Below are 15,219 nucleotides of genomic sequence, written 5' to 3'. Positions count from 1 at the left end.
AACTAATAAACAGATATGTTATTGTTCTGTTTATACAATGCTAAAAAGAATGATTGAAACTTTTGGTTCAAATGGTTATGAAACGGTATCAGCCTAATGATCAGGCAAACAGTGATTACTAACTTAAAGTAATATTTTAAAATAACAAACATGTCGTGCTTACCTGCTCTGTGTAGTGGTTTTGCACAGGACAGACCCGATCCTCCTCTTATGGGGTCCCCCCGCCTGTCTCCTTCCCCCTGCCGAGTGCCCCCACAAGCCACTTGTTATGGGGGCACTCATGTGTGCTCGCTCAGCCCTGCCCCCTACTACCTCCTCACTGGCTAGGACTGACAGCAGCAAGAGGCAATGGCTCCCGTTGCTGTATCTGAGCCAGAGGAGAGAGAGAGCCAAGAAAACGTTGGCTCTCATGCACATCGTTTGATTATGATCAGGCTCATGTTTGTATTTAGGGGGGCGGCAGCGGGAGCTGCATGCACAAGATGCATGCAAAAACCTTCTTCCTTTCCAACCTCTTTAATGTTTACTGAATGCATGTGAAATGACAGTTAATATACAAGGGATGTTTTAAAAGCACTCCTGAACGATTTAAAGGGATTGTAAAGTGAATTTTTTTTTTTTTTTAAATAACAAACATGTTATACTTACCTCCACTGTGCAGCTCGTTTTGCACAGAGTGGCCCTGAACCTGCTCTTCTGGGGTCCCTCGGCGGCTGTCTCGGCTTCCTCCCACAGGTGCTTCTCACGTTCATGCGAGCTCCCTCGCATGGGGAGAAGCATCTGCGGGCACGCTCCCGTGATACAGCCGGCGGCTATAGCCGCTCGCTGTATCACGCGGCCCCGCCCCCCAGCGCTCCGCGTCAGTGGATGTGATTGACAGCAGCGCGAGCCAATGGCTGCGCTGCTTTCCATCCATCCACTCCAGCCAATCAGCGGCCAGGCTGAACAGTAGAAAGAACGTCGGGGGGCGAGCGTGGGACTTTCGAGGGGTGAGGTAAGTAAAACGGGGGGCTGGGGGCGAAGGCACTGTCAGATGTTTTTTCACCTTAATGCATAGAATGCATTAAGGTGAAAAAACATTTACCTTTACAACCCCTTTAACTTGACAGGCTACATTCACACTGGGGCGTTGGCGGCAAAGTGCCGCGATTTCAATGGGCAGCGGCGCTTTAGGAGCGTTGTATACTCCGCTCCTATAGCGCCTCAAAGATGCTGCTTGCAGGACTTTGAGCATCCTGCCAGTGCACCGCTCCAGTGTGAAAGCACTTGGGCTTTCACACAGAGGAGAGGCTCTTTACAGGTGCTTTGCAGGCGCTATTTTTAGCACTATAGCACTTGTAAAGTGCCTCACTGTGAAAGCAGCCATAGTAACCGATGTTTAAAAATGTCAGTTTTGCTGCATTTACGTGCCACATTTGCATTTTATAAGCATTTTTTTTTTCAAATAGTCAAAAATGTATCTCCATTAAATGCCTGTAAACTAAACATGAGTTAGGCCTCAAGTACACTGCTGCTGGAAAACGGACGTTTAGGAGCAGTTGGCCATTTTTTTCAACTGCTCCTGAACTCTGCTCTATGTTATCTTATCAGATGTACACAGGTTTGTTTATAGTAATTTCTAGGAAGTTGAGTTTAGAGGCTTTTCAAGCACCAAACACAGCTACCCGCGTTTAGGTGTGTTTTCGTCTAGAAGCGTTTTTAAAGGGAGACATTTTATTTACTACTTTTGAGCCTGCAAAATGCTAAAAGCACACCAAAAACTCAATTATCACTGCCAACTTAATATACCATATGATATTCCCATCATCAGCCAATTATGCTGTACAATACAGAACTTGCATTACTTGACGCTGAAGTTGAGAGTCACCAACAGACGTTCCTCTGCTGGCGCGCTTTTCCTCATGTTGGTGTCCGTGCGAACTAGATGGGGTCTAACCTTTTCCAAGAGAACTTCAAAGGTGGCAATTGACATGCATGTAAACTTTAAAATTCTCTGGGTAATTACGCAGCTGAACATAGGTATTAGAAAGTATCCTGTGGACATGAGTTGAGCCATCAATGGATGTGTCCAGTAGCGACAAACTCTCCTCCTCATGCAATTTTCTACGTCTTTGGAATCACAGCAAAAGCAACATCAGGAGCATTTTCTCACACGTGCTCATCCTGGGATCCATATCAACAAACCAACCAAAAAATAACAGCTAGCTACAAGCACATTGCTTTCTGAGCTGCTAGTCACATTGTTCTCTCACAGAATTGCTGAACTAGACAATAAATACTTGTTTTTAGTGCTTTCTAATAATTTGGGAGGGTCTCCTGAGGTTATCTTTAGTAAACGCTTCTGACCGCAAACACGGCTAAATGGGGCTTGTAAACGCTGCTAAACATGTTTTTAAGCGTGGATTATTAGTTGTGATCTTCCAGCGTTCATGAGAGGTTGAGAAACGTCCCGTGTACGTGAAGCCCCAATGTTTACAAACTGTTACAGGCATTTGGCATTTCAAATGCCTCTGAACATCCGCCCTGAATGCATTTTTGTGCTTTCCAAAAAATGCTTCTAAACTCAACTGCCTAGAAACGACCCTGTGTACATGTACTGATAAGATAACATAGAGGAGAGTTCAGGGGCAGCTGAAAAAAACGCCCAACTGCTCCTAAATGTCTGTTTACCAGCAGCAGAGTACATGAAGCCTAATTGAAACAAACAGCCTAAGGGAGGAACAAAAGAATAGATATTCCTCAAGAGGACCAGTGAAAGCTGTACCCAAAAATGTCAAGCACAGAACAAAGACTAGTCACCAGGACCCTGCTGTTATTTCTTTCCCATTACTGACCTACCATGTTTTGTTCTGCATTGTCTCTCTATGTAGAGGCACATGTCTATGCTTTCTCATGTTAGAAATGCCACCACGATAACTGGTGGTCTGATGACTGATGGGGAAATATTCAAGAAAAAACAGGAGCAACGGAGGAAACAGAGATCTAAAGAATGAATGAAGCCAGAGCAGGGAGATCCTTATACTGCAGGTCCTCAGATACAGATTCCTCTCCAGCACAGCAGTAGTGGCATCACCAGTATTTTGAGACTAGCAGTCAGAGGCACAATGTCTTCAATGATCTAACATTTTATATTTACAACTATGAAGCTCAGGGCACTGGAAGAAACTATTATTTTTCATGAGGAACTTAAGGTATAACTAAAGGCAAAACTTTTTTTTTTTCGTTTTGGATAGTGTGGAGATGGCTTGGAACACGTCAGTTTTTACTGCTGTCTGTGTCCCCATTAAGGAGATTTACCCTCTATATTTGTCATGTTTACCATTATCATTAAAAGTAAAAAAAAATCACACATTTTGGGTTGTCCCCAGAAAAGTATCAGACGGGAAATATTCCAATGGGTACACTAATTCTGGTGACCTGGGGGTCCCCAAAAGATTTCCTTAATTTGCAGGGATTTACTCTGACTTGTTTGGCTATGGGACGAGAAGAAGGGAAATCTCCTCAATGGATAACAGATGCCAAAATAAATAAACCTGACTGGGTTACAACCCTCCCTTACTCTATCCAAAATGTAAAATAAAGGAGGGAGAGAGAGAGAGGGAGAGAGAGAGAGAGAGGGAGAAAGAGAGGGAGAGGGAGAGAGAGAGGGAGAGAGAGAGGGAGAGAGAGGGAGAGAGAGAGATCTATATAATGTATGACCCAATCAGATAATATTGTAAACATGTCTTGTAATGACGTAGGTACCTGGAAAGCCAACCATATATAGGTGTAGGTAGCAAATAATGAAAGAGGTCTACATAGTATACAAGCCAATTAAGTATAAGTGTGGGCATGTAGACAGATGGGGAGTGAAGTTGTGTAAAGGTGCAAAGCTCTGGGTCAGGGGGAGACACCACCAACGACAGGGAGCCCCACGACTCTATCCAAGAGGACCAGACCTTGTCAAATTTTTGCGGACAATTTCTATTGATATATGTAATTTTATACAGCGGCAAAACAGCATTTAAGGTATTTCTCCAGGCGGTGACGGTGGGCGGGAGCTCAGACCTCCATTTCAATAACACCTCCCTTCCAGCGTAGTAAGTAGCAAAGGCCACAAATAGTCTCCCATATTTCCCCACAGCCTGGTCATCTACCACATTCAAAAGCATAAGTTCTGACTTCAACTGTAGAGAGCTCTCAACAGTCTGATTAATATCAGTCAGAATCTGTTCCCAGTACGTTTGTAGCTCCGGGCAGGACCACACCATGTGCATAAAGGTGGCCTCCTCACTACCGCATCTAGCACATGCAGGGGATCTATCTCTGTATATAACCGCCAATCTCTGCGGCGTATAATAGGCCCGATGCAAAAATTTTAACTGTATAAAACGGTCTCTAGCCGAGATCAAAGTTGAGACATAGGAGGAGACACAGGACTCCCAATCGTCCTCCCCCAGGGACGGGATGTCCCCCTTCCATTTGGTGTATAGCCGGGGCAGTTTGGGCAACTTAGAGGCTGTCAGGTGAAAGTAGAGCGTGGATAGGGGGGCCAGTAGAAGCTTAGCAGTCAACAACGTCTCCACCGGATCCTTCCCAAGAGTCACCCCATCTGGGAATTGATGCCGAAAGGCATGCCTCAGTTGCAGAAACCGAAAAAACATCCAGTTTGGCAGATCAAATTTAGCCTTGAGTTTCCGGGAACGTACCCAGTCTACCCCCTATCACTACATGTTTTAGTGTGACAATCCCCCTCCTAGCCCACACCTGGGGGTCTGGGACACCCCGAAAATGAGACAGATTCAGATTACCCCACAGGGGCATGTGGGGGGAGACCACACCAGGAATCCGATGGACCTCCCTGCCCGGCACCACACCCGAACTGTCGTACGCATCAGGGTGGTAATGTTAGGATGCGCTCCGACTCCTCGATAAATTAGATTGCTTAGAGCTGCGTAAGACCCCAGAATCGCTGCTTCCAGGGTCACCGCTGGGTTGTCCCTCGGTTGCGAGAACCACCACCGGGCAGTAACCAACACCGCCGCCCAGTAGTAGCGCTGGAAGTCAGGAAGGGCGAGCCCGCCCTGCCCGACCGCCAGCTGCAGGGTGGACAGTGCCAAACGGGGCACCTTGCCCAGCCACACGAAGGAGGTAACTATAGACCTTATCTTGTTAAAGTAGGCCACCGGAATCTCAATCGGGCTATTTCTAAACAGGTAGGCCGCGTACACACGGGCGGACTGTCCGCCCAACTAGGTTCGTCAAACAGTTTGACAAACAGTCCGTTCAAAATTAGCATGAACGGACTTGACCACACACGGCGAACGAACAGTCCGCTGAAAACTTGCGCGATGACGTGAACGGCACGTACGACGGGACGAGAAATTCGGCGTCCGATACACTGCAATGCAACCTTCGCCATGTAAATTCTTTCTGAGCATGCGCGAGACTTAGTTTGCCGAACAAGCCTACACACGAGCGGACTGTCCGTTCAAACCAAGTTTCAGCGGACAGTCTTACAGAAATTCCGAAAAACTTTGTTCGTCAGACTGTCCGCTGAAACTGTCCGCTGAAGCCCACACACGAGCGGACTGTCCGCTGAAACACTGTTCAGCGGACAAAGTTGGACGAACAGTCCGCCCGTGTGTACGCGGCCGTAGAGAAACTTTGGCAGGTAGACCATTTTAATAAGGTTCACTCTACCCACCGAAGTCAGGGGCAGCGCCTTCCAGTCCATGCATCGCTTGGAAAAGTGGGCCAACAGCGGGTTCAGGTTAAGCTCCATGTACCTAGCCAGTGGACCACCCATCCATATCCCTAAGTACTTAAAACTTTCCACCCAGACCAGCGGGTTCTGCATAATGGGCCTAGGCTTGGACGGGCTCAGAGGGTAGATTAAGGACTTCTCCCAGTTGACTTTAACACCCGAGTATGTTCCAAATTCATCTACTAACCGCAGAGCCGCAGGGAGCGAGGAGGAGACCTCCGTTAGATACAGAATAGTGTCATCCGCATACAAGGATATCTTCTCCTCTACCACTCCCACCCGAATTCCCCGAACCGCGGACGCGTCACGGATTTTAGTGGCTAACGGCTCCACTGCCAGGGCGAAAAGCCCTGGCGACAGCGGACATCCCTGTCGGGTGCCCCTTCCCAGGGGGAAGGCCCACGAGAGGGAGTTGTTGGTGCGTATACGAGTGGTCGGCGAGGCAAACATCAATTGCAGCCATTGAATAAACACAGGTCCAAAACCAAATTTGCGAAGGACAGCCCAGAGATAATCCCATTCTACTGAATTGAAGGCCTTTTCAGCGTCCAGGGACACCACCACCCGGGGCTGTCCTCCCGTGCTCTATCCGAATGCGTCAGCAACCTGCGTATGTTAATGTCAGTCCCTCTGCCCGGCATGAACCCGGACTGGTCCGGGTGTACCAAAGCTGTGATCACTGTGTTCAGGCGGCCCGCCAGAACCTTCGCCAGGATTTTCAGATCTACATTTAGGAGAGATATAGGCCGGTACGAGGAACACAGTTCAGGATTCTTGCCAGGCTTAGGGAGGACTATAATAACTGCCTCCGACATTGTCCCAGGGAGCACCCCACCGTCTCGCGTTTTCAACAGGACCTCTCTAAAGATGGGTAGAATATCTTCCGCGTAATGTTTAAAAAACTCCGCAGGGAACCCGTCCGGGCCTGGCGTCTTCCCCCCCTGCAACGATTTGACAGCTCTTTGGACTTCTGACAGTGTCAGGGGGCTATCTAGAGTTTCGCTCGCTGTGTCAGTAAGACACAGCAGGTCCACTTGAGCCAAGTAGAGACCCAGTTCCTCCTCCGTATACCGAGCTCTAGAGCTATAAAGCTCTTGATAGTAAGAGGCAAATCTAGCATTGATCAGAGACGGATCAGTTAGAACTTCCCCATCAGCTGCTTGAATGCGCGAAATCGAGACCGGGGAGGAATGCTCCCTAGACAGCCAGGCCAACAGTCTACCATTGCGCTCGCCCTGCTCAAAAATTCTCTGACTCTGATGGAGTAAGCGTATTTTTGTAGCGGAGGCCCGTAGAAGTTCAACATCTCTCAGAGCTTCCCTGAAACAGGAGTAGGCCTGAGGCGTTCGATCCCTAACATAGCCCCTCCTAGCTTCTCTACGAACCCCATCAATATGAGCCTGAAAGTGCCCGCGCATACAAACTTTGAAGGCATCCCACGTATCCGGAATGGGGACATCTCTATCCCGCATGTTCCAGAAAGCAGCAATATCCGCCCTACCCGGGATAGCTTTCCGCGGAGCAGTAAGCCAGAACCTTGAGAGGCGCCAAAAACTCCCCGAGGGGAGACAGGACAGTTCCAGCGTCAGGGAGACCGGGGCATGGTCCGAGACCCCCCTGGGTAAAATGGAGATATCCCGCACCTTAGAAAGGACAGGACCCCCCAAGTACACCAGGTCTATCCTGGAAAAAGTCTTTTACGTCGCTGAGTGGCAGGTATAAGCCCTCAGCTGGGGGTGTCGCCAACGGCAGACGTCAGTGAGGTTAAACACTTCGGCCCATGCCCCCAGCCCCGTGGTAGCGCCGGAAGGCTGCGACATTATGTCCATTGCGGGGTCCGGGACCATGTTAAAGTCCCCCATCAGCAGTATATTGTCCGTGCCATATTGCGTGAGTTTCGTCACAATCTGGTACAATAAAGACACCGAGGCCGGTGGAGGCAGGTATAACCCCACCAACACCACCTCCAGTGACATAATATTAGCATAGATAATGACAAATCTCCCCATCAGGTCCACCTCCAGGGCCAAAAGTTGAAAAGATAGAGACTTATGGATAAGAACACTCACTCCCCTCGCTAGATTCGAATAGGTCGAGTGATAGGAGTGGCCCACTCAATTCCTGCCCAAACTCATAACTCTGCTTCCTGTTAGGTGTGTCTCCTGCAAAATACAGACGTGGGGAGAGTGCTTTTGCAAAAACTGGAACACCAGTGACCTCTTAATCTTAGTGTTCAATCCCCTGGTGTTCCAGGATAAAATTTTACAGGAAGACATTAAGCTCCACATACCATTCCGCAGGTCTAGATCGTATCCGCTGCAGTACAGTTTCAATGGAAGACATAAAACAGTAATGACATATACCAAGCTGACTCACACAAACACCAACATGTTGGATTAGAACAATAACCCCACCCCCAACCCCCCCACCCCCCACCCAACCCGGAGGGGGCTTCACTCCCAAACCAAAAAGGGACAACAGGCCCCCGTGGGGACGTGCACTGCAAGAGGGCACCAGAGACCCGTCCTCTGATAAACAGTACATGGAGCGGGTATCGGAGTCCGGCAAGTCATTGTAAACTTTTCTCCCGGCCTAGACCGGGGGCATGAGGCTTAGATTTCAAACTTGGCAAGGGGAATGGAAGGGCATGGGGACCACCCACCCTCAAGACCGCCAAATGGCCGGAACCACAGATCCAATAGGCCAGGGGCACTGCGACATAGGGGCCTTAGAGTTGGGAGACAAGGCAAACCCCAATTGGAGCTAAACTAGGCCGGGTCACCCCTCTCCAGGTAGCAGTCATCACATCTCCCATTCCACCAGGACCCCCAGGCAATCAGGATAGCAGGAGACGTCTGTGTGGCTGGCAGGGTGGCCATCAGATTCAGCGTGCCGGCAAATCAAGGGGGACTAGCTGGGCAGGGGCTGTAAGAAGGCCCGAAGGGGACCATGTTCCTATAAGGCAGCGGCCATGTCCAGTTCCGTAGTTCCTCAGGGTCGGAAGTTCAACAGCACCTGGGGGGCCCGTAGGGCAACAGATTCAGCAGAGCAGGTGGCAAGTTCCATCAGGGGGGGAATCCACAATAGGTTACTGGGCCGTCCAGGCTGCTCCTCCACAGGTTTCAGTCAACTGGCCCCCCACCCCTCCAAGGACCCCAAACAAACAGAGAACCAGGATATGGCCAAGTGGCCAGCTGAGTGGCAACAAAGTTCAGGTTACTGGTAGATCAGTGCCTCTGCACTGTTTCAATCCATGAGGAGGCCTCTGCCGGGGAAGTAAAAAATCTCACCATCTCCCCATCCTCCACCCGCAGCCGGGCCGGGAAAAGCATGCTATATTTCAACCCCTTGGATCGCAGCTTGGCACGGACCGCATCAAATGACTTGGCGCTGCGTCTCCATGGTGTAGTCAGGGAATATCATTAGCCGTGCGTTTTCAAACGTAAGATCCTGGATCGCTCTAGCCTCCCGCAGCACCACATCTCTGCCCTTATAATGCAGGAGTTTAAAATTAAAGGTGCGAGGTGGAGCACCCCGGCGGGCCACATGTAGCCGGCATACGGTGGGCTCTTTCAACTGTGAAGAAGGGGGAGAAATGGGCCCTCGGCAGCAGTTCCTTAAGCAGCCGTTCTATAAAGGAGACAGGGTCGTTACCTTCTGAGCCCTCCGGAAGGCCAACGATGCGCAGATTGTTGCGCCGATTCCGGTTCTCGGCGTCCTCTGCTCGGGTCTCCAGGGCCTTGACTCTGACCTTCAGGGTATGGAGGTCACCGGCATGGTCCCGCACCGCATCCTCCGTCGTCGACACCCGTTGCTCCACCTCTGCAACCCTGCCACGAAAGGAGTCCAGGTTGCGGCGAATAAAATCCACGTTGGTCTGCAGGTGGTCCATTTTGTCCATCAGCACCGCCTGACCCGTGGCTATAGTCTGTAGAGCCGCAGCGATGTCTGCCGCGGCCGCAGGAGGAGAGTCTGCGGCTTCTGTCTGAGACGCCATGTGACTCGAGGATGCGGCCCGGCCTCCGGCCGGGGCCTTGTCCCGTGCGGCTGAGGGTTGCAAAGACCTTCGTGACCGACCTCCGGCCATGACCCGGGAGTCCCTGCCACTGACAGAGTGCACTCTACCACTCAGGGTCACTCGGATGCCGCCAAATAAGGAGGATTAATAGCCGGACTCCGGGAGCTCTGTTACGGAGCGTCCTCTCCCATCTTGGACACGCCCCCCATCCAACATTTGTTGGCGGAAAGTTGGACAACAATTGTCTGAAGGAGCGTACTAGCGGTCGAATTTTAGACAGTCTGTCATCACACAATTCCCTGCTGCTGAAAATCCAATCGTGTGCACGAGGCTTCAGACCCCATACACACTATTAGATTTTCTGCAGATTTTTGTCTTCAGATTTACCAAAACCATGTAGTGCAAGCGCCTGCCTGATTGCATACAAAAAACTCTTAAGGTTTGACGTCATTTTATATGATTTTGGTCAATCTGAATCTGAAATCTGAATGGTAAAGACAAAAATCTGCAGAAAATTTAATAGTGTGTATGGGGTCTAAAGCCTTGTAGACACGGTCAGATTATTGGACGAATTTTCGTCAGTTTTTTGTTTGATTCTAGTCTCAAATCGAAAGTGAAGAGGGTACTCTCAATGTGCGTCCGGGCCTTAAGACTGCTTACCATGATACGTGTCCTCAACATGTGGAGTGTGGGGTCATGAAAAAAAAAGGCTCCCATGATGCTAATACCTCCATATATACCCCTTATAGGGCGTGGCAGGTTCACAATAACACCATATGCAGATCGCTCATTGGCTCAAAAGCCAGCCAGCAGGGGGTGGCAAGATGTGTTTATCCCAGGGGTTGAAGGGAAGGAACCAGCAAAGAACCACCAGGGGACAGATGAAGGACAAGCATAACATGGGGGCCAAAAAGTGTAAAGCCTTGCACACACGGTCAGATTATTGGACGAATTTTCTTCAGTTTTGTGTTTGATGCTAGTCTCACATCGAAAGTGAAGAGGGTACGCACTATCAGAAAATGTATCTTCAGATTTTTTGATCATGTGTACGGGCCTTAACCCTTGATGTCCCTCAATGTCCAACACGATTGGCAACTGCAACAAAAGTGTATATCCAAGTAGTCAAATAGCAATGGGAAGGCCAACCATATGCATAGTATATATATGTGAAGGGTCTATATATTATATAACCCAATCAGGTAATATTGTGGACATTTCTGGTAATGAGGTACATACCAGAAAAGCCAACCATATACAGCTGTGCTCATAAGTTTACATACCCTGGCAGAATGATTTCTTGGCCATTTTTCAGAGAATATGAATGATAACAACAAAAACTTTTCTTTCACTCATAGTTAGTGTTTGGCTGAAGCCATTTAATTATCAATCAACTGTGTTTGCTCTTTTTAAATCACAATGATAACAGAAACTACCCAAATGACCCCGATCAACAGTTTACATTCCCCGGTCGTTAATACCATGTATTGCCCCCTTTAACATCAATGACAGCTTGAAGTCTTTTGCGGTATTTGTGGATGAGGCTCTTTATCTTCTCCGATGGTAAAGCTGCCCATTTCTCTTGGCAAAAAGCCTCCAGTTCCTGTAAATTCTTGGGCTATCTTGCATGAATAGCACGTTTGAGATCTCCCCAGAGTGGGTCAATGATATTGAGGTCAGGAGACTGAGATGGTCACTCCAGAACCTTTACTTTATTCTGCTGTAGCCAATGACAGGTCGACTTGACCTTGTGTTTTGGATCATTGTCATGTTGGAATGTCCAAGTACGTCCCATGCGCAGCTTCCTGGCTAATGAATGCTAATGTTCCTCCAGTATTTTTTGATAACATACTGCATTCATCTTGCCATCAATTTTGACCAAATTTCCTGTGCCTTTGTAGCTCACACATCCCCAAAACATCAGTGATCCACCTCCGTGTTTCACAGTAGGAATGCTGTACCTTCCATCACAGGCCTTGTTAACTCCTCTCCATATGAAGCCTTTATGATTGTGGCCAAAAAGATAAATTTTGGTCTCATAACTCCAAATGACTTTGGGCCAGAAGGTTTGAGGCTTATCTTGTGCTATCTGGCATATTGTAAGTGGGATACTTTGTGGCATTTGTGTAGTAATGGCTTTCTTTTGGCGACTTGACCATGTAGCCCATCTTTCACAATAAGGAGCGCCTCCTTATTGTGCATCTTGAAACAGCCACACCACGTTTTCAGAGTCCTGTATTTCACCTGAAGTTATTTGTCAATGAGACTCAGGTGATCACATACCCTTCATTTTTTTTATATGTATTCATTTGAGAATTGTTTGATATATTGCTGTACCTGGAGTTTGTTTTTACATTATGTAATAAAGAACACAGGTATTCATAGTATTGTATGTAGTTGGGTATTTACACATGTACAAAGAAGTGATGATTGCACACTGTTTTTCCTTATTGGCATGTATTTATACAGTATATGCACCACATTTTTTAGGACAGTGCTGAACTTTTTACAGTTATTAAATTCTTTCAGAATACTGCTTAGGTACAATTAGAATCACTCTTTACATTTCATATTTTTAATTTCTGTTTTGGGTTAACTGGCCTATTGACAATCATAAGTACTCTTGAAACAGGGATGCCAGTATTTGGCATTTGTATGTGTTTGGACTTGATGATCTTATATGCCAGCCAAATGAAGCTTAATCGCATTACGAGGGTGCAAAAGAAAAGAAACTTTCTTTGTGTTCAACACTCTCTGCTTTGTCCCTGTGAATGAAACAACTATTAATTTGGAAAATGTATATTTCACTTCTCAAATGTTTGCACGCAGGCAGGAAACAAATCTTAAGCCATATTCCTAATTATTTCAAGCACAATACCTGAAGAACAGCCAAACTCTTATTCCAGATAATAGGTGGATATGACAAAACCTGCATTTTCCATACACAATCGAGACACAAAATGTACATTCATAATGATCGTACAGTTTGTTAAAGTGTTACCAAACCCTCAACAGTAAAATCTCTCTGTATATGCAGAATAGCATGCTTGTTAGACTCACTGTGGAACTTAACCCTTTCATGACTATGCCTAATTTTGACATTTGGTGTTTACAAGCTAAAATCCATATTTTTTGCTAGAAAATTACTTAGAACCCCCAAACATTATATATATTTTTTGAGCAGAGACTCTAGAGAATAAACTGGCGATTGTTGCAATATTTTATGTCACACGGTATTTGCGCAGAGGTGTTTTAAATGCAACTTTTTGGGGAAAGGGACACTTTCATGAATTTAAAAAAACTAAACAAAAAAATTAGCCCAATTTTTTTGCATAATGTGAAAGATAATGTTACGCCGAGTAAATAGATACCAAACATGTCACACTTTATAATTGCATGCACTCGTGTAATGGCGACAAACTACGCTACCTAAAAATCTCAATAGGCGACGCTTGACATTTTTTTGCCGCTTACCAGGTTAGAGTTACAGAGGAGGTAAAGTGCTAGAATTATTGCTCTCGCTCTGATGATCGCGGCGATACCTCACATGTGTGATTTGAACACCGTTTACATATGCGGGTGCGACTTCCGTATGCGTTTTCTTTGCTGCGCGAGCTGGCGGCGACGGGGGGGGCGCTTTAAAAAAAAAGTTCTTATTTTATTAATTTTTAAATTAATAAGTTGTTTCTAAAAAAAAAAAAAAAAAAAAATGTGATCACTTTTATTGCTGTCACAAGGAATGTAAACATCCCTTGTGACAGTAATAGGTGGTGACAGGTACTCTTTATGGAGGGATCGGGGGACTAAAAGACCCCCGATCCCTCCTTTACACTTCAAAATACTCAGATCGCCGAAAATGGCGATTCTGAATACTGTATATTTTTTTAAATCTGGCACCATTGGCAGCCGAGTAAACAGGAAGTGACGTCATGACGTTGCTTCCGTGTTTACAATTAGGAGACTGGAATGACCTCCATTGACACACACACACATTACACAGTGTGGCTCAGCCCCACCCCTGTCCCATTTCACAGGATTGGACTGGCAGCAGCAGTAGCCAACGGATCCAACTGCTGCCTCTGTCCTGTGAATGTCCTGAGAGAGGAGAGAGCCGCTAAAGATTGGTACAACACTCGATCGAGTGAGAACCCAAGTATTTGGTATTTGGAAGGTGGTACAAATACTGGGACATTTTTTATCTTTTATCTTTAAAACATAAAGGTAAACATGTCTAGCCTTTACAACCGTTTTAATTACAGGCATACCCCACTTTTAAGTACACAATGGGGTTTATTTACTAAAGATGGAAAGTGCAAAATCAGGCTCACTTCTGCATAGAAACCAATCAGCTTTCAGGTTTTATTACCAAAGCTAAATTGAACAAGCTGGGGTTAGAAGCTCATTGGTTTCTATGCAGAATTGAGCCTGATTTTGCACTTTCCAACTTTAGTAATAAACCCCATTGTGTACTTAAAAGTGGGGTATGCCTGTATAAATATGTCGGCCCTAAAGCATGTGTGTAAGTATGCTTGTGTGACTATTGTAGTGTACTTCACAGCATTTGGAGATGGGAAAGGAGAACATTTTTCCTAGGCAAAAGCATCCCCCTATCACTCACCCAGCCATAGAAACCACAATCAATATGCATATTGAACATTTACATGTATTTACAGATAACACCATAAATGTATAGCAAATGTATGTTCACAGATCTATACAATAAATTTGAACCCAAGGAATTATTTGTATTGAATCCTTACAAGGGTCTAGTTTACAACAAAGTAGGTAGGCATTACTAACACTGGATGGGCTTTTGGGGAAGCTGGAAATCAGTGTAGTAGTTGGTGCTAGCCGCAATCTTCCAAATCCTGCTCAGATTCTTTGCAAGTGGCTTCTCTGCTGCATACTGACCATAGGGGGGTCATTAGCTCAGCACTGTTGTCATACATAGAATGCATTGTTTTGTTTTGTTTTTTCCAATGAATACAAGACATTCTCTGATTGGAAGAGGTGAAAAAAAAAAAGAGAATGACATGTATTAGTAGAAAAAAAAATACAAAGCCTTCTACCAATTGCAGCGTTGCTGAAAATCACAGCCATCACAATAGCAGTAATGATTGCTACAGTGATTTCCAGCTTTCTCAATGGTGTGAGTGATGCATAATTACATTGTGCCAAGCTAGACCAATAGAAGTATGCAAATACAACTAATTCCTGGAGTTCACCTTTGAAGCATATTTCCACTTCTGCAGAGAAATTTGAGAAAACCCCACTATATGTTTGTTTGGTGTTCCCATAGCATACCTAGCAAAAAAAATTTAAAAATATTTTTTTTACCTTTTAGATGCTTCTCAGGAGAAGGTGTCATGGCTGACTGCAAAGTTTTCTCATTACCATACAATGCAAGAAACTCAGCCTCTACACCTTTAACCATATAGGACACACTGTTCAAATCTAG

The sequence above is a fragment of the Lithobates pipiens genome, unplaced genomic scaffold (assembly GCF_037356315.1).
Source record: "Lithobates pipiens isolate NorthernLeopardFrog02 unplaced genomic scaffold, aLitPip1_a1.2 Scaffold_13, whole genome shotgun sequence".
Taxonomy (NCBI): domain Eukaryota; kingdom Metazoa; phylum Chordata; class Amphibia; order Anura; family Ranidae; genus Lithobates; species Lithobates pipiens.
Note: the sequence above shows the minus strand (reverse complement) of the source record.